This window comes from Mobula hypostoma, chromosome 7 (genome assembly GCF_963921235.1).
Source record: "Mobula hypostoma chromosome 7, sMobHyp1.1, whole genome shotgun sequence".
Classification (NCBI taxonomy): Eukaryota; Metazoa; Chordata; class Chondrichthyes; order Myliobatiformes; family Myliobatidae; genus Mobula; species Mobula hypostoma.
This window is the reverse complement of record NC_086103.1, coordinates 188,330,542-188,355,217: the sequence shown is the minus strand read 5'-3', so window position 1 is coordinate 188,355,217 and position 24,676 is coordinate 188,330,542. Positions and strand designations below refer to the sequence as shown.

At 46.7% G+C, this 24,676-nt stretch overlaps 1 protein-coding gene across 5 annotated transcripts in view; it reads right to left on the bottom strand.

Moving 5' to 3' along the window:
- Positions 1 to 24,676, bottom strand: part of LOC134349855 (arfaptin-2-like) — a 139,280-nt gene that overhangs the window by 114,124 nt on the left and 480 nt on the right. Inside the window, exon 1 of one of the 5 annotated variants that reach the window (XM_063054811.1) lies at positions 5,982 to 6,212. The exons of 2 other annotated variants lie outside the window; for them this stretch is intronic. The gene's annotated coding sequence lies outside the window, so the exon portion shown is untranslated. Of the gene's footprint in view, positions 1 to 1,622; positions 1,702 to 5,981; positions 6,213 to 24,676 lie in introns of those variants that run through there. 2 more of the 5 variants (XM_063054810.1, XM_063054812.1) reach the window with 2 other exon arrangements.

Below are 24,676 nucleotides of genomic sequence, written 5' to 3'. Positions count from 1 at the left end.
GTGAGAGGGAGTTACAGCTGGTCTGAGGAGTAGTTGAGGATCGGGGTGAGAGGGAGTTACAGCTGGTCTGAGGAGCAGTTGAGGATCGGGCAGAGAGGGAGTTACAGCTGGTCTGAGGAGTAGTTGAGGATCGGGGTGAGAGGGGGTTACAGCTGGTCTGAGGAGTAGTTGAGGATCGGGCAGAGAGGGAGTTACAGCTGGTCTGAGGAGTAGTTGAGGATCGGGCAGAGAGGGGGTTACAGCTGGTCTGAGCAGTAGTTGAGGATCGGGGTGAGAGGGGGTTACAGCTGGTCTGAGCAGTAGTTGAGGATCGGGCAGAGAGGGGGTTACAGCTGGTCTGAGGAGTAGTTGAGGATCGGGGTGAGAGGGGGTTACAGCTGGTCTGAGGAGTTGTTGAGGATCGGGCAGAGAGGGGGTTACAGCTGGTCTGAGGAGTAGTTGAGGATCGGGCAGAGAGGGGGTTACAGCTGGTCTGAGGAGTAGTTGAGGATCGGGCAGAGAGGGGGTTACAGCTGGTCTGAGGAGTAGTTGAGGATCGGGCAGAGAGGGAGTTACAGCTGGTCTGAGGAGTAGTTGAGGATCGGGCAGAGGGGAGGTTTCAGCTGGTCTGAGGAGTTGTTGAGGATCGGGCAGAGAGGGGGTTACAGCTGGTCTGAGGAGTAGTTGAGGATCGGGCAGAGAGGGAGTTACAGCTGGTCTGAGGAGTAGTTGAGGATCGGGGTGAGAGGGAGTTGCAGCTGGTCTGAGGAGTAGTTGAGGATCGGGGTGAGAGGGAGTTACAGCTGGTCTGAGGAGTAGTTGAGGATCGGGGTGAGAGGGGGTTACAGCTGGTCTGAGCAGTAGTTGAGGATCGGGCAGAGAGGGAGTTACAGCTGGTCTGAGGAGTAGTTGAGGATCGGGGTGAGAGGGGGTTACAGCTGGTCTGAGGAGTAGTTGAGGATCGGGGTGAGACGGAGTTACAGCTGGTCTGAGGAGTAGTTGAGGATCGGGCAGAGAGGGAGTTACAGCTGGTCTGAGGAGTAGTTGAGGATCGGGCAGAGAGGGAGTTACAGCTGGTCTGAGGAGCAGTTGAGGATCGGGCAGAGAGGGGGTTACAGCTGGTCTGAGCAGTAGTTGAGGATCGGGGTGAGAGGGGGTTACAGCTGGTCTGAGCAGTAGTTGAGGATCGGGCAGAGAGGGGGTTACAGCTGGTCTGAGGAGTAGTTGAGGATCGGGGTGAGAGGGAGTTACAGCTGGTCTGAGGAGTAGTTGAGGATCGGGCAGAGAGGGAGTTGCAGCTGGTCTGAGGAGTTGTTGAGGATTGGGCGGAGAGGAGGTTACAGCTGGGGCCCGAGCACTACTCCCTGCCCCACCAGCAGTTGCTCTCCACCCTGTCATACCCAAGCCTGAGCAAACTCCTCACGCAGAAGTCAGCCCTCTCTCTTGCACAATCACAGCTCTTATACAGACTGCTCAAAACTCACACTGAGCCACGTCAGCAGCCAGCAGTCAGGGCCCTGCTGGGGGAGGAGGGGAGTGGCAGCCTGTTTGATCAGTGACTTTGTACACGTGTGAGCCATGAAAGATTCGGCAGTCTCTCTCTCTCGCTATCACGCACACACAAGGTGTGCAGGCAGACTCACCCACAGCACACACGCCTGTCCGCAGCACACAGTGAGCCAGCAGGAACAGCTTTGGCAGCCTCAGTCACGGCCCCTGGCAAACACAGCAGCAGACCTGAGTTTCAACAAGGCATGGATGCTGTGCCTTGTCACCAGCCCTCCGCCATCTTTAGATTATTTCTTATAAACCCGTCCAACACCACCAGCTCTGAAAGGAACCTCCCCCCCCCCAAATAAACACGCCTCACCTCTCTCCACTCCCACATGCCAGAGACGGCCAGCGGCCACATGAGCATATCAGGCAGAGATCACTGGAGAGCAGGGTGTGTCCGTAGGTAGCTGATACCAAAACTGACTACAGACAGACCTCAACCTTGGTCACTCTAACGCTAAGGACAGCGACCAAACTAAACACTGGATGTGCACCTCAGGACCACTGTCTCAGGGAGTAACAATGGATCCCCACATTGTTTCCTACCCTGTTCCGATTTGCCTATATCCCTCTCAAACTTTCATATCCATGTACCTGTCCAAGTTGCATTTAAATGTTGCTTCTTTTTGTGCTACTACCACTTCCTCTGGCACCTGCTTCTACATACAGATAATACTCCAGATGGAAAAAGTTGCCCCTCTGGTTCCAACTTAATCTCTCCACTCACCTGAAAACTAATTCTCGATTCCCAGCCCTGGGAAAGACAATTTACCCTATCCATGTCCCTCAAGCTTTTGTACAGTTCTATAAGATCACTCTTCAGTCTCCTGCACTCCAATGAATAAAGCCCCAGCCTGCTTGACTTCTCTCCAAAACTTCGTCCCCTGGGCCCTGGCAACATCCTCCATATTCGATCCAGCTCAATAGCATCTCTCCTTCAGCAAGCAACCAAAACTGACCACAAGATTCCAAATGCGGCCTCACCAACGTTTTGTCTAACTGCAACATAATGTCCCAACTCCTATATTCAGTGCCTGACTAATGAAGGCTGGGGGGACAGAAGAAACGTTACAAAGACTGCCTGAAAGCGTCCCTCAAAGGCCTGGGTGTTGACATCAACATGTGGGAGACACTTGCCCTCGACCGTCAAGCTTGGCGCAGCAAGATCACCACAGGAGTCCGTGTAGCTGAAGTCAGGCGCATCATCGAGGCGCAACGAAGGCGTGCTGTGCGCAAGGCCCGAGCAGCATCCACTGCCACGACAGCACCCACCCACTTGTGTCCCACATGTGGGCTCATCAGCCACCTCCGGACCCACAGCCACCAATCTCCCATTTGACTTTGAAGCCATGGTCATCTTCGACTACGAAGGACGAACAACAACAACAATGAAGGCCAGCATGGCTACCTGCAATTCCACTTTCAAGAAACTATGTACTTGTACTCCCAGGTCCCTGTGTTTTAAACACTCCCCAGGCTCCATTTGTTCACCATGAAAGTGCTACTTGTCTTCCCAAATTATAAAACCTCATGCTTAAACTCCATTTACCATTCCTTGGCCCACTTCCCGAACTGATCAAGGTCCCCCTGTAAATCCTGTTCATCACGTTCATGGTCAACACCAAATTTTTTAGTGTTACTAACCAAGAATGCAGGAAGCCAAAAGACACAGCCACGTTGAAACTCAGTAGGGCTTGTTACCATTATGGAACAGAACAGCACAGGAAAAGAGCCTTTGAGCCCATCATGGTGCCAATCTCTTCTGCCCGTACATGGTGTGTCCCGCTGTTCCCTGTTCACAGGCCACTGTATCTCCCTCCAGCACCTTCCACAGGCCACAGGCACCCACCACTCTTACAAAAACTTTGCCTTGAAAAACTCATTGAAATTTCCCCTCTCACCTTAAACCACATTTCCCAGGAAAAAAGCTCTTGATGGTCTAACCCTATCATAAGACATAGCAGAATTAGGCCATTCAGCCCATCAAGTCTGCTCTGCCACTCCATGATGGCTGATTTATTATCCCTGTCAAACTCAATCTCCAGCAAACTTTGACACTTTTTCCAATCAAGAATCTATCAACTTCACTTTAAGTATACCAAATTATTTGGCCTCCAAAGCCATCTGTGGCAATGAATTCCACAGATTCACTACCCTCTGGCTAAACAAATTCCTCCTCAAATCTGTTCCAAATGGACGTCCCTCAGTTCTGAGGCTGTGCCCTCTGTACTAGATTCCCCCTCCCCCATAGAAATATCCTCTCCACATCACACTATCTGGGCCTTCTACTATTCAACATGTTTCAATGAGAACCACCCCTCATTCTTCAACACACATCAAAGTTGCTGGTGAACACTGCAGGCCAGGCAGCATCTCTAGGAAGAGGTACAGTTGACGTTTCGGGCCAAGACCCTTTGTCAAGACTAACTGAAGGAAGAGCTAGTAAGAGATTTGAAAGTGGGAGGGGGAGGGGGAGATCCAAAATGATAGGAGAAGACAGGAGGGGGAGGGATGGAGCCAAGAGCTGGACAGGTGATTGGCAAAAGGGATATGAGAGGATCATGGGACAGGAGGCCCAGGGAGAAGGAAAAGGGGGAGGGGGGGAAAAAAACCCAGAGGATGGGCAAGGGGTATAGTCAGAGGGACAGAGGGAGAAAAAGGAGAGAGAGAGAAAGAATGTGTGTATATAAATAAATAACAGATTGGGTGCAAGGGGGAGGTGGGGCATTAGCGGAAGTTTGAGAAGTCAATGTTCATGCCATCAGGTTGGAGGCTACCCAGACGGAGTATAAGGTGTTGTTCCTCCAACCTGAGTGTAGCTTCATCTTTACAGTAGTGGAGGCCGTGGATAATCCTCATCCTCTGGGTTCCCCCCCTCCCCCTTTTCCTAATCGCAATTTCTCTAACATTTTTACAGCTCCTACACTCCAGTTAGTTCAGTGGAACAGTAAGGCATACTTCTCAGAGGTTACTTTCCAGCAACAATATTCTCTGTCTTGTATTTGGTGCACGACAGCATGCAAGCCTGGTTTAACGTTCATCTCCATCCCACTCTGGAGAGTCTTTGGGCCTCTTACACAAAGCCCATCGCACTGTTGGGCAAAGCTCAGGGAAATGGGATTAAAGGGATCCAAAGGTGGACTTTGGAACATTTCCGGGTTGGGGGGAGGGGGTGATGGAGACAGATCCTCTCATCAGGATCAGGACAAACACTTTAATCATCAAGGCGTAGAAGGCCCCCATCACCATGCATCTAGTACATCTACAAAAGGCACCATTAAGGATCACCACTACTCCACTGAAATACTGCTACGTCAGGCTTTACTTTCTCCCCATCAAATTTCAATTTGAACTCAGTTATATTGTGATCACTGCATCCTAAGGGTTCTTTTACCTTAGGCTTCCTAATCACCTCCGATTCATTATATAACACCCAATCCAGTATAGCTAATCCCCTAATAGGCTCAATGACAAACTGCTCTAAAAAGCCATCTCCATAAGACGTAGGAGCAGAATTAGGCCATCTGGCCCATCGAGTCTACTCCACCATTCAATCACGGCTGATCCTTTTTTCTAGCTCCTCCTCAACCCCAGTTCAAATCTCATAGGCATTCAACAAACTACTCTCTTGAGATCTATTCCCAACCTGATTTTCCCAATCGAACTGCATATTGAAATCTCCCATGACTATCATAACATTGCCCTTTTGATATGCTTTTTCTATTTTCCATTCTAAGTCCAAGATGGACTTACTCCAAGTAAACCAGGAAGTCCAAGATGGAGCCGCTTACGGTGGCTGTGTTGCAAGCTCAGTTCCAACTTTACAGTAGAAGCTGATAGTCACATCAGGTATGTCAGACTGACTCTTCTGAACATCGGGAAGACGCCATTTACCCACAATTGCCTCCTTTTCTACACTGGGAACTCCTGCTTACACGATCCATGGGAGACTCATTTATTACACTGCAGTTACCTTAGAAGCGGTGCCGGAGGCGGGGGAGAAGGGTCGGCGTCCGGGTGAGGTTGAGACGGTGTGCTAATCGGCCGCCGCTCCCTGGCATACTCCTGGCTAACCTTCAGACCCTGGACAATAAGCTGGCGAACTGAGAACCAGAATCTCCTTTTAGCGGGAAACAAAGGAATGTAATGGTTTGTGCTTAGTGCAGACCTGGCTGATGGAGGAGATACTGGATCATGCAATTGAGTCCCCTGGGTTCTCCCTGTTCTCCGGACAGGTCTGAAAACCTCACTGGGAAGAGTAAAGGAGGTGGGGTATGCCACCTGGTCAATAATGCTTGGTGCGACCCCCGGAATGTACATCCCCTCAAATCCCTTGTTCCCCGGATCTGGAGTTCCTTGTGCTGCTGTGTAGACCTTTCTGGTTGCCTAGGGAGTTCATGGCTGTTATTATCATAGCTGTGTACATTCTGCCACAGGCTGATACTGACCTGGCCCCCAAGACCAACAGCACCCTGGAGACTGCCTTCACCACTGCTGGAAACTTCAACAGAGCATCACTGTCTCTCTGTAATTTTGTCAACACATCCAGATGAGCATATGGGGAGACAGCATACTCGACCACAGCTACTCTCTCTTCCGCAACGCTTACAAAGTACTCCTCCGCCCGCCGTTTGGAAAGTCGGATCACTCCTCCATTTTCCTGCTGCCGAGGTACGGGCAGAAGCTGAAACAAGAGGCAGCCATAGTTAAAACCGTCCACTGTTGGTCCGACCAATCAGACTCCATGCTGCAGGACTGCTTTGATGACACACTGTTGGTCTGACCAATCAGACTCCATGCTGCAGGACTGCTTTGATGACACACTGTTGGTCTGACCAATCAGACTCCATGCTGCAGGACTGCTTTGATGACATCAACTGAAATGTCTTTCATGATGAGGATGTCTCTGCGTTCACAGACAGGGTCATGAGCTTCAACTGAAAGTGCATCGAGGATGTTGTCCCCCAGAAATCAGTCAGGGTCTGTCCAAACCCGAAAGACCGGATCAACAGTTCTGTGCGAGCAACACCCACCGCACGACACAGACCTTACGTTGTCAGTGATCAGCAGGAGCTCAAGAAATGCAGCTACAATCTGTGCAAAGTCATCAAGGCAGCGAAAACGACAATACAGGGACAAGACACAGACACATCTCTCCACCAATAACACAAGCAGCTTATAGCAAGGTCTACACACCATTGCAGACTTCAAAGCTAAACGCAGTGGTGTTTCCAACATCGCCGCCTCTCTCCCAGATGAGCCAAATCATTTTTACACTCAGTTCGATGTCGCCAACACTGAGCCCCCGAGGAGAGCCGCCAAAGTGACCTGCACCGTGGTCGTCTCTGAGACTGAAGTACACAGGTGTTTCCCACAAGTGGACAGTCACAAGGCTGCGGGACCGGTCGGCATCCCAGGGCGGATACTCAGGATGTGCGCAGCACAACTGGCAGGTGTATTTACGGACATTTTTAATCTCTCCCTCTCCCAGTGTAGAGTGCCCTCCTGCTTCAAAACATCCACCATTGTCCCTGTACCAAAAAAGACCAAGGTAACAGGTCTGAACGACTGGCGTCCTGTCACACTCACCTCAATAATAAGCAAATGCTTTGAGAGGCTGGTCAAGAACTACATCTGCAGCTTGCTACCACCCACACTGGACCCCCCACAATCCACCTACCGACACAACCAATCAACAGATGAAGCAATAGCCACAGCTCTAAACACCTTCCTTACATATCTGGAGAAGAAGGATGCTTATGTGAGAATGCTGTTCTTGGACTACAGTTCAGCATTCAACACCATAATTCCTGAGCTCAGAGACCTTGGCCTTCACCCTGCCTTGTGCAGCTGGATCCTGGACTTCCAGTCCGATCACCGGCAGGAGTTAAGAGTGGGCTCCCTCACCTTTGCCCCTCTGACCCTCAACAAAGGTGCCCCTGACGGCTGTGTCCTTAGCCCCCTTCTTTACTCTCTGTATACTCATGACTGTGTTGCCACCTACAGCTCCAATCTGCTAACTAAATTTGCTGACAATACTACATCGATTGGCCTAATCTCAAATAATAACGAGGCAGCCTACAGAGAAGTAAATAAAACCACCTCTCCCTCAATGTTGCAAAAACAAAGAAGCTGATTGTGGACTACAGGAGGGATGGAGACAGGCTAACCCCCACTGACATCAATGGATCTGGGATTGAGATGGTGAACAGCTTTAAGTTCCTTGGCATAAACATCACTGAGGATTTCACGTAGTCCGTACATACCGGCTGTATGGTGAAAAAAGCACAACAGTGCCTCTTTCACCTCAGACAGTAGAAGTAGTTTGAGAAATCCTAAGAACTTTCTACAGGGACGCAATTGAGAGCATTCTGACTGGCTGCATCACTGCCTGGTACTTCCCTCAATCGTAGGACTCTGCAAAGAGTGGTGCGGACAGCCCAGCACATCTGCAGATGTGAACTTCCCATGATTCAGGACATTTACAGAGACAGGTGTGTAAAACGAGCCCGAAGGATCATTGGGAACCCGAGTCACCCCAACCACAAACTGCTGCAGCTGCTACCGTCCGGCAGCATAAAAGTCAGGACCAACAGGCTCTGGGACAGCTTCTTCCACCAAGCCATCAGACTGATTAATTCACACTGATACAATTGTATTTCTATGTTATATTGACTGTCCTGTTGTACATACTATTTATTACAAATCACTATAAATTGCACATTGCACATTTAGACGGAGACGTAACGTAAAGATTTTTACTCATGTATGTGAAGGATATAAGAAATAAAGTCAATTAAATTCAATTCTGTGGTCCACATCCCAGCCACTGTTGTGAGGCCTGTATACAACTGCCAATATCCTTTTACTCTTGCAGTTTCTTAACTCAACCCACAAGGATTCAACCTCTTCTGATCACATCTTTCTGATTTGATGCATCCTTTACCAGCAAAGCCATGCCACTCCCTCTGTCTACCTTCCCAACCCTCCATTACAACGCGTAACCTTGGACAGTCAGCTCCCAACTACAACAATCCTTCAGCCACGATTCAGTGATGCCACAACATCATACCTGGCAATCTGTAATAGTGCAACAAGATCATCCACCTTATTTTTTACACTCCTTGCACTGAGATATAACATTTGAATACTGTATTTACTAACCTTTTTGATTCTGCATCCGTAATGCACTGATACTCACCCTGCTGGCTGCAACTTTGTCCCATCATCTGCCTGCCCTTCCTGACAATCTGACTGCACGCTATCTTTACTTTTTTACCATCCGTCCTATCCTTAGTCTCTACACCCCCGCCCCCACCAAATTAGTTTATACCCTCCCCAACAGCTCTAATAAACCTGCCCGTGACAATATTGGTCCCCCTCGGGTTTAAGTGCAACCCATCACTTTTGAACAGATCATCCATCCCCCAGAAGAGATCCCAATGTTCCAACAACCTGAAGCCCTGCTCCCTGCATCAGCTTCTCAGGCACGCATTAACTTGCTAAATTATCCGGCTTCTACCCTCACTGGCGAGTGACACAGGCAGCAATCCAGAAATTACAACCCTGGAGGTCCTGTTTCTCAGCTTTCTGTCTAGCTCTCTAAATTATCTTCTTTGTTTTTACCTTCCTATGTCATTGGTACCAATACGTACCAAGACATCTGTCTGCTCTCCCTCCCTCTCCAAAATGCTGTGGACACGATCTGGGAGTGCGTTCCCTCACAGACCCCACACTATCTCTGAGTCACCCATATCACTCCCTCCACCCACGGGAGTATTTCCTCACAGACCCCACACTATCGTGTCCAGATATCCTGAAGTGGGAGGGTGAGGAGCCAGAGGTCGTGGTACATATAGGTACCAATGACATAGGTAGGAAAAGGGAAGAGGTCCTGCAAGGAGAATATAGGGAGCTAGGAAGGGAGTTGAGAAAAAGGACCACAAAGGTAGTAATCTCGGGATTACTGCCTGTGCCACGCGACAGTGAGAGTAGGAATGCGATGAGGTGGAGGATAAATGCGTGGCTGAGGGATTGGAGCAGGGGGCAGGGATTCAAGTTTTTGGATCATTGGGACCTCTTTTGGCGCAGGCGTGACCTGTACAAAAAGGACGGGTTACACTTGAATCCTAGGGGGACCAATATCCTGGCAGGGAGATTAGCGGGGGCTACTGAGGTGACTTTAAACTAGAATGGTTGGGGGGTGGGAATCAAATTAAAGAGGCTAGGCGTGAGGAGGTTAGTTCACAACAGGGGGATGGGAACCAGTGCAGAGAGACAGAGGGGTGTAAAGTGAGGGTAGAAGCAAAAAGTACTAAGGAGAAAAGTAAAAGTGGCAGGCCGACAAATCCAGGGCAAGCATTAAAAAGGGCCACTTTTCAACATAATTGTATAAGGGTTAAGAGAGTTGTAAAAGAGCGCCTGAAGGCTTTGTGTGTCAATGCAAGGAGCATTCGTAATAAGGTGGATGAATTGAAAGTGCAGATTGTTATTAATGATTATGATATAGTTGGGATCACAGAGACATGGCTCCAGGGTGACCAGGGATGGGAGCTCAACGTTCAGGAATATTCAATAGTCAGGAGGGATAGACATGAAGGAAGGGGAGATGGGGTGGTGTTGCTGGTTAAAGAAGAGATTAACGCAATAGAAAGGAAGGACATAAGCCGGGAAGATGTGGAATCGATATGGGTAGAGCTGCGTAACACCAAGGGGCAGAAGACGCTGGTGAGAGTTGTGTACAGGCCACCTAACAGTAGTAGTGAGGTTGGAGATGGTATTAAACAGGAAATTAGAAATGTGTGCAATAAAGGAACAGCAGTTATAATGGGTGACTTCAATCTACATGTAGACTGGGTGAACCAAATTGGTAAAGGCGCTGAGGAAGAGGATTTCTTGGAATGTATGCGGGATGGTTTTTTGAACCAACATGTCGAGGAACCAACCAGAGAGCAGGCTATTCTGGACTGGGTTTTGAACAATGAGGAAGGGTTAATTAATGATCTTGTCATGAGAGGCCCCTTGGGTAAGAGTGACCATAATATGGTGGAATTCTTCATTAAGATGGAGAGTGACATAGTTAATTCAGAAACAAAGGTTCTGAACTTAAAGAGGGGTAACTTTGAAGGTATGAGGCATGAATTAGCTAAGATAGACTGGCAAATGACACTTAAAGGATTGACGGTGGATACGCAATGGCAAGCATTTAAAGGTTGCATGGATGAACTACAACAATTGTTCATCCCAGTTTGGCAAAAGAATAAATCAAGGAAGGTAGTGCACCCGTGGCTGACAAGAGAAATTAGGGATAGTATCAATTCCAAAGAAGCATACAAATTAGCCAGAAAAAGTGGCTCACCTGAGGACTGGGAGAAATTCAGAGTTCAGCAGAGGAGGACAAAGGGCTTAATTAGGAAGGGGAAAAAAGATATGAGAGAAAACTGGCAGGGAACATAAAAACGGACTGTAAAAGCTTTTATAGATATGTAAAAAGGAAAAGACTGGTAAAGACAAATGTAGGTCCCCTGCAGACAGAAACAAGTGAATTGATTATGGGGAGCAAGGACATGGCAGACCAATTGAATAATTACTTTGGTTCTGTCTTCACTAAGGAGGACATAAATAATCTTCCAGAAATAGTAAGGGACAGAGGGTCCAGTGAGATGGAGGAACTGAGCGAAATACATGTTAGTAGGGAAGTGGTGTTAGGTAAATTGAAGGGATTGAAGGCAGATAAATCCCCAGGGCTAGATGGTCTGCATCCTAGAGTGCTTAAAGAAGTAGCCCAAGAAATAGTGGATGCATTAGTGATAATTTTTCAAAACTCTTTAGATTCTGGACTAGTTCCTGAGGATTGGAGGGTGGCTAATGTAACCCCACTTTTTAAAAAAGGAGGGAGAGAGAAACCGGGGAATTATAGACCAGTTAGCCTAACGTCGGTGGTGGGGAAACTGCTGGAGTCAGTTATCAAGGATGTGATAACAGCACATTTGGAAAGCGGTGAAATCATCGGACAAAGTCAGCATGGATTTGTGAAAGGAAAATCATGTCTGACGAATCTCATAGAATTTTTTGAGGATGTAACTAGTAGAGTGGATAGGGGAGAACCAGTAGATGTGGTATATTTGGATTTTCAAAAGGCTTTTGACAAGGTCCCACACAGGAGATTAGTGTGCAAACTTAAAGCACACGGTATTGGGGGTAAGGTATTGGTGTGGGTGGAGAATTGGTTAGCAGACAGGAAGCAAAGAGTGGGAATAAACGGGACCTTTTCAGAATGGCAGGCGGTGACTAGTGGGGTACCGCAAGGCTCAGTGCTGGGACCCCAGTTGTTTACAATATATATTAATGACTTGGATGAGGGAATTAAATGCAGCATCTCCAAGTTTGCGGATGACACGAAGCTGGGTGGCAGTGTTAGCAGTGAGGAGGATGCTAAGAGGATACAGGGTGACTTGGATAGGTTGGGTGAGTGGGCAAATTCATGGCAGATGCAATTTAATGCAGATAAATGTGAAGTTATCCACTTTGGTGGCAAAAATAGGAAAACAGATTATTATCTGAATGGTGGCCGATTAGGAAAAGGGGAGGTGCAACGAGACCTGGGTGGCATTATACACCAGTCATTGAAAGTGGGCATGCAGGTACAGCAGGCGGTGAAAAAGGCGAATGGTATGCTGGCATTTATAGCGAGAGGATTCGAGTACAGGAGCAGGGAGGTACTACTGCAGTTGTACAAGGCCTTGGTGAGACCACACCTGGAGTATTGTGTGCAGTTTTGGTCCCCTAATCTGAGGAAAGACATCTTTGCCATAGAGGGAGTACAAAGAAGGTTCACCAGATTGATTCCTGGGATGGCGGGACTTTCATATGAAGAAAGACTGGATGAGTTGGGCTTGTACTCGTTGGAATTTAGAAGATTGAGGGGGGATCTGATTGAAACGTATAAGATCCTAAAGGGATTGGACAGGGTAGATGCAGGAAGATTGTTCCCGATATTGGGGAAGTCCAGAACGAGGGGTCACAGTTTGAGGATAGAGGGGAAGTCTTTTAGGACCGAGATTAGGAAAAACTTCTTCACACAGAGAGTGGTGAATCTGTGGAATTCTCTGCCACAGGAAACAGTTGAGGCCAGTTCATTGGCTATATTTAAGAGGGAGTTAGATATGGCCCTTGTGGCTACGGGGGCCAGGGGGTATGGAGGAAAGGCTGGGGCGGGGTTCTGAGTTGGATGATCATCCATGATCATAATAAATGGCGGTGCAGGCTCAAAGGGCCGAATGGCCTACTCCTGCACCTACTTTCTATGTTTCTATGTTTCTATCTTTGGTTATCCTCTTTTTTTTAAATTTACTTGAAACACATTCGGATCTTCTTTGATTTTGTCCTGTCTCAGTCTTCCCACATAGTCTCATTTACTTCTTCAATCTAACACCATTCCAGGCTCTTCATACTTAAAGATATGGAACAGTATAGCCTTGGTCAGGGTATTTGGTCCACAATTTTGATGTCAAATTAATCCAAATGTCCCCCTCCTGTGTATCATCTGTGTCCCTCCATTTCTTCCCCCATCATTTGTCTAAAAGTCTCTTGAATCCATGTAACCTATTGCAGGCACCTATCACCCCTCTTGAAAACTTGCCCCTCACATTGCCTTTACACACTACCGTAAGCACCCCCCACCAACCTTAAAAGCATGTCCTCTGACCCCCCCCTTACCTCTTCTCCTCACCTATCACCTCTTACAATCCCCTCCTCCTTTCCTTTCCCCCATCCTATCAGATTCTCTCTCTCCAGCCCTGTAGTACCTTTTCCACATCACCTCCAAATTTCTCAATTCACCTGCCCACCTCCTTCCACCTGGCTTTACCTCTCATCCTCTAGCTTGTCCTCCTCCACCTTTTCCTGGCATCTTCCCCCTTCGCCTCCAGTCCTGACGAAGGGCTTTGGCCCGAAATGTTGACTGTTTATTCATTTCCATAGATGCTGCCTGACCTGCTGAGTTTCTCCAACATTTTGTGTGTCCTCTGGTGTTTGACATTTCTGCCCTGGGAATAAGATTCTGACTGTCTACCCTTCCTATGCCTCTCAATGTTATAAACCTCGATCAGATCTCCCCTCGGCCTCCGCCGCTCCAGAGAAAACAACCCAAGCTCGTCCAACCACTCGCTGGAGCACAAGGGCTAATGCTGGAAAACCTCTCCTGGACCCTCTTTAATTCCTTCCTTTATGTCAGAGTGGTGTATCATGGAAACAGGCCCTTTGGCCCGACACAGCCATGCTATCAGTGGTTATACCTCGTTAGGAGTTTCAGAAGATTTGATAGATCACCAACAACTCCTGCAAATTTCTACAGATGTACCATGGAGACCATTCTAACAGGTTGCATCACTGTTTAGTGCGGAGGGGCCACTGAACGGGATGGGAAAAAGTTGCAAGCTCAGACAGCTCCATCGTGGGCACTAGCCTCTTCAGTATCAAGGCCGTCTTTGAATATCAATCCATCATTGAGGACCTCCATCACCCAGTACGTGCTCTCTTCTCATTGCTACCATCAAGGTGGAACAGGAGCCTGAAGACACACACTCAGTGTTTCAACAACAGCTCCTTACCCTCCGCCATCAGATTTCGGAACAGATAATGAATCCATGGCCACTACCTCACTATTTTTTGCTCTTTTTCTTTTGCACTCATAGTTTTTTTATTACAAGGAATGGCAATGTACTGCTGCCACCAAACAACAAATGTTATGACATTTGCCAGTGATATTAAACCCAATTCTGATTCCCACCCATTTTGCCTATATTTTGCTGAACTTTCCTCAACTACTGAATGCACCTGTGCCCTTGTTCCTCATGATGGCACCTGCCTCTACCATCTTCTCCAGTAGCTCACTCTATATGTGTATCACCCTCTGGTGAAAAGGTTACCCCTCAGATCACTTTTAAATCTCTCTCCTGTCTCCTGCACCCTCTAGTTTTCATCTCCTTTTCCCTGGTAAAAAGACTGTGTGCACTTTCCCTGTGTCTGCCCATCATGATTTTAAACACCTTAGTCCCCTACACACAAAGGAATAGACTCCTAGGTGGATTAACCCCTACCTACAAGTTCAAGTTTATCATCTGACTGTACATACATACAGCCTAATAAAACAACATCCCTCTAGACCGCGGTACACTCACGATACATATATCACACACAGCACATAAAACAAAATACTACCACAAGCAAGTTAATAAAATATAATTCAAACCGCAAGCCGTGCACAGCACAGGACAACAGTAAACAGCCTAGTGACAAGACCTCAGTGGTGACAGGGTATTCATTAGTATCCACATGCTCCAGCTTCCTCCCACATCCCAACAACATATCAGTCGATCTGCCCACTCTCCATTGTCATGAAAACATACATGAGGAAGCAATCTGTGCCAATATGGGGACAGATAAGTGGCTATTGTGTAAATAGCTGGCGGGTGTTTGGTGCAGATTCTGGGCTGAAGGACCTGGTTCCATACTCTGTGACTCTGATTATAGTGATACAGTCATAGGTCACTACAGCACAGAAAAAGGCCCTTTGGCCCATCTAGTCCATGATACACTATTAACCTGCCTAGTCCCATCGACCTGCACCCAGATCATAACCCTCCATACCCGACCCAAATTTCTCTCAAGTGTTGAAATCAAACCTACATCCCCTATTTTCGCTAGCAGCTCATTCCACGTTCTCACTACCCTGAGTGAAGTTCCCCTTCATTTTCCCCTTAAACATTTCACCTTTCACCCTTAACCTAGTCCTCACCCAACCTCAGTGACCATTTCTGTATCCCTATTAATTCTGTATCTATCAAATCTCCCCTCACACTCCTACAGACCAGCCTATTCAATCTTTCCTTGTAACTCACATCTTCAGCCCCAACAACATCCTTGTAAATTTTCAGTGCATGCTTTCCTGTCGGTAAATGATTAAATCCAGTTATTTAAACCTTACTCAGACAGGCTAAGATCGTTCTCCCAAATCCACAGAAGGAGCTCCATACCTTTGGAACATTTCACATTGGGTCTGTGCAGTGCTTCTGGCCCCCTCCACCATGTCCCGGACCACCCTCTCCCTCAACATCATCTCCTTAATTCCACCCAAGGATACGATGTGTAACCTGAAACCTCCTTCCACAGAACTATCTAGTTTTTCTGCTTCTGGTCTCAGATTTCCACAATCTGTACATCTTCTCTTTCCCGCCCAATCTCTTTGTTTACACTAACTATTGCTGTGAACAGAGACAGCCCTCTGTACACCCGCACTGGTCAGAAATTTGCCTTCAGATTCACGATCTAGTTCAATACACACAACCTTATCTGCTGACCCTTTGAACGTAAGATTCCCACCTGCCTGTGGTTGCTTTTTTAAACAACACTAGCCCTTTATATTTCCCTCCCCCATCTCATTTGAAAGCCTTGTAATCCCAAATAATTACTGCCTTCCTTAATCTCCAGTTTACGTTTCAGTATCAGCCAATCTATCGTATTTACAGCCTCCAGTTTCCCAGACCCAGGCTGTTCACACCATCATACATCACACGCAGTTCACACCATCATACATCAACAAGCAGTTCACACCAGAACATGCATGATACTCAACTTTATGAATAATCCTGCTTGTGGAGTGTGTGAACTCCTCTCATGTGGGAGCAGCTGAGTAGCACAGGAATAACACTATTAACAACCACATCTCCCCTTCTTGAAAAAGAGAAAAACTAGGGATGTAATTCTTGTCTACTAGACCACAAGATCTAGGACCAGAATTAGGCCATTTAGCCCATTGAGTCTGCTCTGCCATTTTATAATGGCTGATCCACTTTTCTTCTCAGCCCTAATCTCCTGGCTTCTCTCAGTTCCCTCCGAACGGCATTGAAATTATAGTCATTGAAATTGAACAATTCAGCACACAAATTATGCTCCTTACATAAACATGAAAATAAAGTGCCAACAGTATCACTGTCTCTTTGTTTTTAATTCTCTCTCTCTCTAGCTTTCCTCCTTTTTCTTCACCAGTTCTTTTTTTTAAAAAAGAGTCTCATTTTGTGAAAAGTTTTCAACATTAGAACACATTTTAAAAAAACACTAAATCTAAAGGAGGTCAGCGTAGGCTATCTGAACACTCCGACAAAGTGGAAGGACTAAGTAAGTCCCGCTGAAGGGTCTCGGCCTGAAACATCGACTGCATTCTATTCCATAGATGCTGTCTGGCCTGCTGAGTTCCTCCAGCATTTTGAGTGTGTTGCTCGAATTTCCAGCATCTGCAGATTTTCACTTGCTTGAAAGAAGATTATTCTGCCTCTTTAGTCACTTGCCAAAAGCTATTAGGCTCTGTGGTGGGACAGATAAACGACCCAATCTGGTACAGGTTGCTGGAAGTGTTGGAGCAGATGGAGATTCTTGAACAGATATGTCCACCTCAAGTAAGTGATCCTGGTAACAAAGATCAAGCCCCCATTTTTTTCTCTACTTTTCGTGGACTTCGACGATGCAGGAGTGCACACCTGTTCCACCTGATTTCACTCAGTGATGTTCTGATCAGAAATGATCGTGTTGAATGCTGCTGGACTATTGTTCCTTTGGTGAATTGGTCTGAAACACACAGCTTCACCATTCCTGAGCGGCCACAAAGGTTTTGTTCTGTGTCTGAGATCATGCATGCTCTTTGTTTTCTCACGCTGTGCTGTCTCAAAATTTCTCACTTTGTCTAATTCCAGTAAGCGAGGTTGCAGAAAGGAAGGAAGAATGGGCAGGCTTGTCCTCAGTCTCCGGCCCATTAACAGCTCTGATATACTGTGACCATTCAAAACGGGTGTGGAGCAATAAGCTAGTAGTGCTTTATAGGGGTCTTTTGCCCTCAGTAGGAGTTTGCGCTGCTCTTTCCACTCGTCTATTTGCCTGTGGGTACCGTGAACTGTTTGCCTGGTCTTTGAACTCATAATCCCTAACAGAGGTTTTTAATTCTGAGCAGCTGAATTGTGGACTGCTGTCTGACACAGTGTCTCTGCTATTCCATGGCAAGCGAATACAGCTTTCAGGTGCTGTGTAACTGCTGCTGAGGATGTAGAGGACAGCCTGGACTCAACATTCCATGAGTAGTAAGCCACCGTGAGAAGATACTTGTCTCTTCTGCTCGAACATGTCTGTGTCTGCAATTTGCCATGGAAAGTCTGGGAATTCTGTGGGACAGAGGGTTCAGCATGATTTCTGTGTGCTTCACATTGTTTTACATCATCTCCCAAATGTGTGCTCAGACCAGGCCACAACGTGGATCGCCTTGCTCTTAGGCAGCATTTGTCGATCCCTTGATGTCCTTGGTGGATTTGACTGATGATTTTGGCACGCAAAGAAGCAGGAATGACGAGTCTGGAGCCCTTTATCAGCAAACCATCAAGAATGGTGAGTGTGTCTCTTTCAAGCCAGTAAGGTCTGAGTTCATGAGCTCCTTTTGGAACAGCTGGTCCATCCATGCACACAGTTTTGCTGCAGATTTGGCCCTTTTTCAACTCAGCAATAACATTGTCCAGTTTACTCTGTGATGCAGGAGACCTTCCACGTACCTGAGTTAAGTAGATGTTGGTATCTTCCATGACGGCGGAGTCAGCTTCTGTCCACCCATTTCTGCATGGCATCCTCGTCAGAGTGTCTGATGTTGTGAAAGATTTGCTGGGGACAGTATTACATAAGCCTCATTCTGGATCTTTGCAGATGTGGAGATAAGTCATCCGTGCTTCAAGCTGAGCAGGCTGACAAGCGGCTTGTGGTCTGTTTCAAGTAGGAATTTCATGCCTATCAATTGCACCTGAAGCATTCACAAGCCCACACGAGAACCAGCGTCTCCTTTTTGATTTGAGCGTAAAGCTGTTCAGTAGGAGCCAGTGCTCCTGATGTATATGCCACCAGTTGCCATACACTCCTGCAATTTTGTATGAGCACTCCTCCCCCGAGGCCAAAGGAAGAGAAGTCTGCTGAGACCTTGGTTGCTTCATTCAGATCAAAGAATGCCACTGTTGGTGGAGAGACAAGCTCTGCTTTAAGTGATGAGTATGACCTCCTGTGATGTATCCTGGATCCAAACAGTTCCCTGAGAGAGGAGGTCTCGTAGTAGCTTTGTTTTCTCAGCCAAATCTGCATTGAACTTTCCCAGCTGGTTTGTCATGCCAAGAAAACTGCAGATCTCTGATACATTCGTAGGTTGTTCCATGTTCTGAACTCCTCTGCCAGTTTGTCTGAATCTGGTTGCACTCCCTGAGGACAATTAGTGGCCTAAGAACTTCGCCCTCCAACTCTGCAAATGCACATTTCTTTTCGTTCGTGGTGATTCCTGGGTGTTTCAGCTTCTCTAAGGGAGCTTCGACACTTTTGTCATGTTCCTCACTTGAGCCTCCGAAGATAAGTGTATCATCCATGTCCCTCCAAAGTTTGATTCATCCTCATCTAAAAGAGTTCAAGGGCTTATAAGGTGCCAAGAGGGAGTCTCTTGAAGGCAGAGCATCCATAAGATATGATAAAGGTTGTGAACTTCTGTGACCCAGGAGCTAGACGGATCTGCCAGAACCCTGAGTTTGCATCTAGTTTGGTGAAGAACTTTACTCCACCCAGAATACCCAACGTATGCTCAGAGGGCAGAATAAACGTCTCCTTCATCATTGCATGATTCAATTTTTGTTACATCATCAACACAGATCCTCACTTTACTACAGGAACAATGCCCACACACCAGTCAGTAGGCCTCCATTCTCTCAAGTTCAGCTCTGACTACATTCATCAATGGGACTGGTATACACCACACTGTGGTCAGATAGTAGGGCCTCCCCTCTGGCCTCAGGTGGATAAGTACTCTTTTTTCAATATCCCCAAGGCTGTGAACAACCCTGGGTACTTTTCTTGCCCCTGGACACTAATTAGCAAATCCAACCTTGCAATGAGGTTCAGCTGCTCGATGGCATGTCTTCCCAGTAGTGGTAAGAGAGAGTCTGAACAACAGACATCCTCTTTTAACTGTTTCTCATGTTACGTAACCGGCAACAATGAATATCAACCGAGACAGGTTATATAAAAACAACCAAACATTTATTAAACACGCATAAACGATAAGGAAAAAAACAAAGGAAAACTTTAACCAGAAGTTAACAGATATGCAGCCGTTCACCAACTCGCCACTCGGCTCTGGTTCTTAAAGCGTTAAATGCGAAAACAGTTCTTAAAGCGATACAGTCAGATATAGTTCTTAAAGTGATAACTTCGAAAGTCCAACAGATTTACACATTCAATTGGGAGAGACTTCTCTGGAGAAGGATTTCTTCACAGACACACCTTTACTGCTGGTTCTGTCCACAGGATTCACGATGCCGAAAATAAACAGTTTAAATCAACTGACAATAAATTCCTTTAGAGAGAGGGAGCACACCTTTGCATGAACTCCTTGCTCTTTTTGGCAAGAGTTATCTCGATGCAGGTTGTACTTCTCCAATGAAGACTCAATAAGGTCAATCCTTTATTAAACTGCCAAACGATGCCGACTCCTCTCGATCCTTCGGTCCTGTACTTCGATAAATTCTTCACTCTCCCTTCTACTGTTGGAATTGGGTAAATCAACACATCTAGCAAAAATTTCTAGTCCAATAATATGGTATCTTGCAACAGAACTCAACACTCCGTTTTAAAAATGAAACTGCGTCACAAAAACAAACACGCAACAGAAACTGAGACACAGCACGTTCTACCTGGAAGTCTACAAACTAAAGACCAACTGCGTCACCTGGGTCGACCCTTATGTACCCATGGTGCACATCATCATGTGACCTCCCATCGGTGGGAAAATCACATCAGGTGACCTCCAAAAGACCAATACATCATTCTCACAAAAAAAACACAGATCTCCTTGAGCATGTAACACTCATTTTTCCAGATGGAAGTTTCACACAGAGTTTGCGTTTCCCTGGCCACATGAGCACTTCCTTTGTATGCTTTAGTAAAACAGCTGTTTTCTTCGCCAGATTTGTGAACGGACATTTAGAGATGGCTGTGACATCTGCACCAGTGTCCATTTTGAATGTCACTGTCACGTTTTGCAACTGAACTGAACTGAACTAGCCTTGTCTATTTGAATCTCGAGCAACAAGGAAAGCTCTCTCTCCATCTGAATCATGGTCTTCTTTGAGCTGAAGAACAATTTTGAGTGACACTGGCTGCCTCTATTGCACTGGTGGCATTTCATTTCTTTTGCTGGACAGAACTCTTTCACGTGGAATAGAGACTTGCCACACCTCCTGCTGTTGGATATTTTACCCTGTCTTCGCTTTGCTTGTCTGTTTCGTTTGAGCTGAGCTCTACTGTCATCTCTTTCTGTACTTTTTCTGACTGCACCTTGTTTCTACCCTTCTTTTTGTGCAGCTTCTAGCTTTACCTCAGCTTCATTATTGTGCATGAGTTCTACCTGTTGCTGATAAACATTCTCACTCTTCCCGACCATAGTAATAGCTTTCTTGAGTATGAGATTTGCCTGCAACTGAAGTCTCTAACACTGGTTTCTGGCAGCCCAACAACAGTCCTGTCTCTAAAGAGCTCATCTCTCAGATTTCCACAGCACAGTTGTCTGACAGGACATAAAATGCTGTGATAAAGTCATTTACACTTTCATCTGGCTCCTGTTTTCTGGAGTTGAACTCTTCCCTGTCAAACATAGCATTTCACTTCCCTGTGAAATATTCTTTGAATTTCTCCTGCACTGTTTTGTACTCCTTTTCCTGAGCATCTGTCAGTCAAGTCAAGTTTATTGTCATTTCGACCATAAGCTGCTGGTACAGTACACAGTAAAAACAAAACAACGTTCCTCCAGGACAACACAAAACTACACTAGACTATGTGAGACAACACAAGGCTACACTAGACTACGTAAAACAACATAAAAACTGCACTAGACTACAGACAGGCACAGGACTACAGAAAGTGCACAAAACAGTACAGGGCAGTACAATAAATAATAAACAAGACAATAGGCACAGTAGAGAACAAATTACAATATAATAATAAATGATGTAGTCCTCATCAACCCATGATGTCATCTGCTTTGTCCCCCATGCAGTGTATCAGTGTGTTTACTTGATGGTCTTCTGAAGCCTGGGTGAAATTGCTTGCAACCCTAAATCACTCAAAGTCCCCTGGTTTAGAGAAATCAAATGTCTCAGAGGGCTTTATTAGGTAAGCAGATGTAGGTACTGCAGGTATTTGTTCCTTTTTCCTGTTTATTTGGTTTGAGTATAAAAGCTTTCTTTTCTCACCTTGGGAGCTTGACTGACTTCTTTGACATGTCTGTGTCTCTGGGCAATTCCCCAGGCTAGTAGTCCACAGATTATTACAATGTATCCACTTTTGGGTGGCCTTAAAGTGTTGCCTAGCAACCCTAGCTCTTGCTCAGCTAAGCCTTGTGGTGCATACAATTAATAAACTAGCATAGGCAGTTTAGGTTCGATTTTTTTTCATAGATATATGCAAACAAGAACAATCTTACTGTAAATCCTATCTCATTGGGGATCTCACTTGGTCTGTTGATCATCAACAATCAACCACTTCTGATACTTCACAAACAAGAGAGAATCTGTAGATGCTGGAAATCCAACCAACACAAACAAAATGCTGGAGGAACTCAGCAGGCCAGGCAGCATCTATGGAAAAAAACTACAGTCAACGTTTCGAGCCGAGACTCTGTCAGGACTGGAGAAAGAAAGATGAGATGTAGAGTTAAAAGGTGGCCGGGGGAGGGGAGGAAGAAACACAAGGTGATCAGTGAAAGTGGGAAGGGAGGGATGAAGTAAATAGCTGGCAAGTTGACTGGTGAAAGATACAGGGCGGGGGGGGGTGGAGTCTGATAGGTGGGGATAGAAGACCATGGAAGAAAGAAAAGGGAGAAGGAGCACCAGAGAGGCAATGGGTAGGCAAGGAGATAAGGTGAGAGAAGGAAAAGGGGATGGGAAATGTTAGAATGGTGAAGGAGAGGCTGGGGGGGGGGCGGGGAGCATTGTCCAAGTAATGTGCACTTCACCTGTGACTCTGTTGTGGTCATATACTGTGTCTGGTGCTCCCGGTGTGGCCTCCTGTACATCGGTGAGAAACATAGAAAATAGGTGCAGGAGTAGGCCATTCGGCCCTTCGACACAGATTGGGAGACTATTTCGCCAAGCACCTACAACTCAATCTGCAAGAAGTGGGATCTCCCAGTGGCCACCTATTTTAATTCCACTTCCCGTTCCAGTATGTCCATCCATGGCCTCCTCCACTGTTGCATTGAGGCCACACTCAGGTTGGTAGAACAACATTGTATATTCCATCTGGGTAGCCTCCAATCTGATGGCATGAACATCGATTTCTCGAACTTCCAGTAATGGACCCCCTGGTTTCTCCTTCACCAGTCCCTGTCCCCTTTTCCTTCTCTCACCTTCTCACCCATCACCTCCCACTGGGGCTCCTCCCCCTCCCCTCGTCTTTCTTCCATGGCTTCTATCTCCACATATCAGATTCCTCCTTCTCCAGCCCGGTATCTCTTTCACCAATCAATTTCCCAGCTATTTACTTCATTCCCACCCCCCCACCCCGCTAGAACTGACTTGTCCACAGAAGGCAAAGAGTGGTTGTAGACGCTCATATTCTGCATGAAGGTTGGTGACCAGGGATCTATTCTGGGACCCCTTCTCTTTGTGATTTTTATAAATGACCTGGATGATGAAGTGGAGGGAAGAGTTAGTAAATTTGCTGATGATACAAAGGTTGGGGGTGTTGAGGATAGCGTGGAGGGCTGTCAGAGGTTACAGCGGGACATCGATAGGATGCAAAACTGGGCTGAGAAGTGGCAGATGGAGTTCAACCCAGATAAGTGTGAAGCACTTCATTTTGGCAGGTCAAATATGATGGCAGAATATAATATTATTGGTAAGACTCTTGGCAGTGTGGAGGATCAGAGGGATCTTGGGGTCCAAAACCATAGGACGTGCAAAGGGGCTGCACAGGTTGACTCTGTGGTTAAGAAGGCATACAGTGCATTGGCCTTCATCAACCATGGGATTGAGTTTAAGAGCCGAGAGGTAATCTTACAGCTATATAGGACCCTGGTCAGACCCCACTTGGAGTACCGTGGTCAGTTCTGGTCACCTCACTACAGGAAGGATGTAGAAACTACAGAAAGGCTGCAGAGGAGATTTACAAGGATGTTGCCTGGATTAGGGAGCATGCCTTACAAGAGTAGGTTGAGTGAACTTGGCCTTTTCTCCTTGGAGCAACAGAGGATGAGAGGTGACCTGACAGAGGTGTATAAGATGATGAGAGGCATTGATCATGTGGATAGTCAGAGGCTTCTTCCCAGGGCTGAAATGGCGAACACAAGAGGGGACAGTTTTAAGGTGCTTGGAAGTAGGTACAGAGGAGACATTGGGGTAAGTTTTTTTTACGCAGAGAGTGGTACATGTGTGGAATGGGCAGCCGGCGATGATGGTGGAGGCGGATACGATGGGGTCTTTTAAGAGAGGTACATGGAGCTTAGAAAAATAGAGGGCTATGGGTAACCGTAGGTAATTTTTAAAGTAAGTACATGTTAACACAGCTTTGTGGGCTGAAGGTCCTGTATTATGCTGTGGGTTTTCTATGTTCCTATGAATGTCGGCCCGAAACGCTGACTGTGCTTTGTTCCATAGATGCTGCCAGGCCTGCTGAGTTCATCCTGCATTTTGTGTGTGTGGCACTTCTGATACTTCTTGTGTTCGTTATTGAGGGGGAGTGCAGAGCACACCATTACACCAGCATTCAGGCTATTCACCTGAACTTTACTGATAACCCTGTTTGTACAGTATGTAAACTCATCCCATGTTAGAGTGGCTAACTGAATGACACAAGAATAACACTATTAACTACCAGGACAGACACCATCATACACTGCCACACAGTTCACACCATCATTCACTGCCATACTGATTACACACAGCCGGAATCCACACCGTTATACACCCCACCTCCGTATCTTCCCGCCTCCCCCTTCCTCCCCTCCCATTCCCTCCGCCCCCTCCCTCTCCCCTTCCCTTCCTCTCCTCCCTCCCTCTCCTCTCCCTTCCTCTCCTCCCTC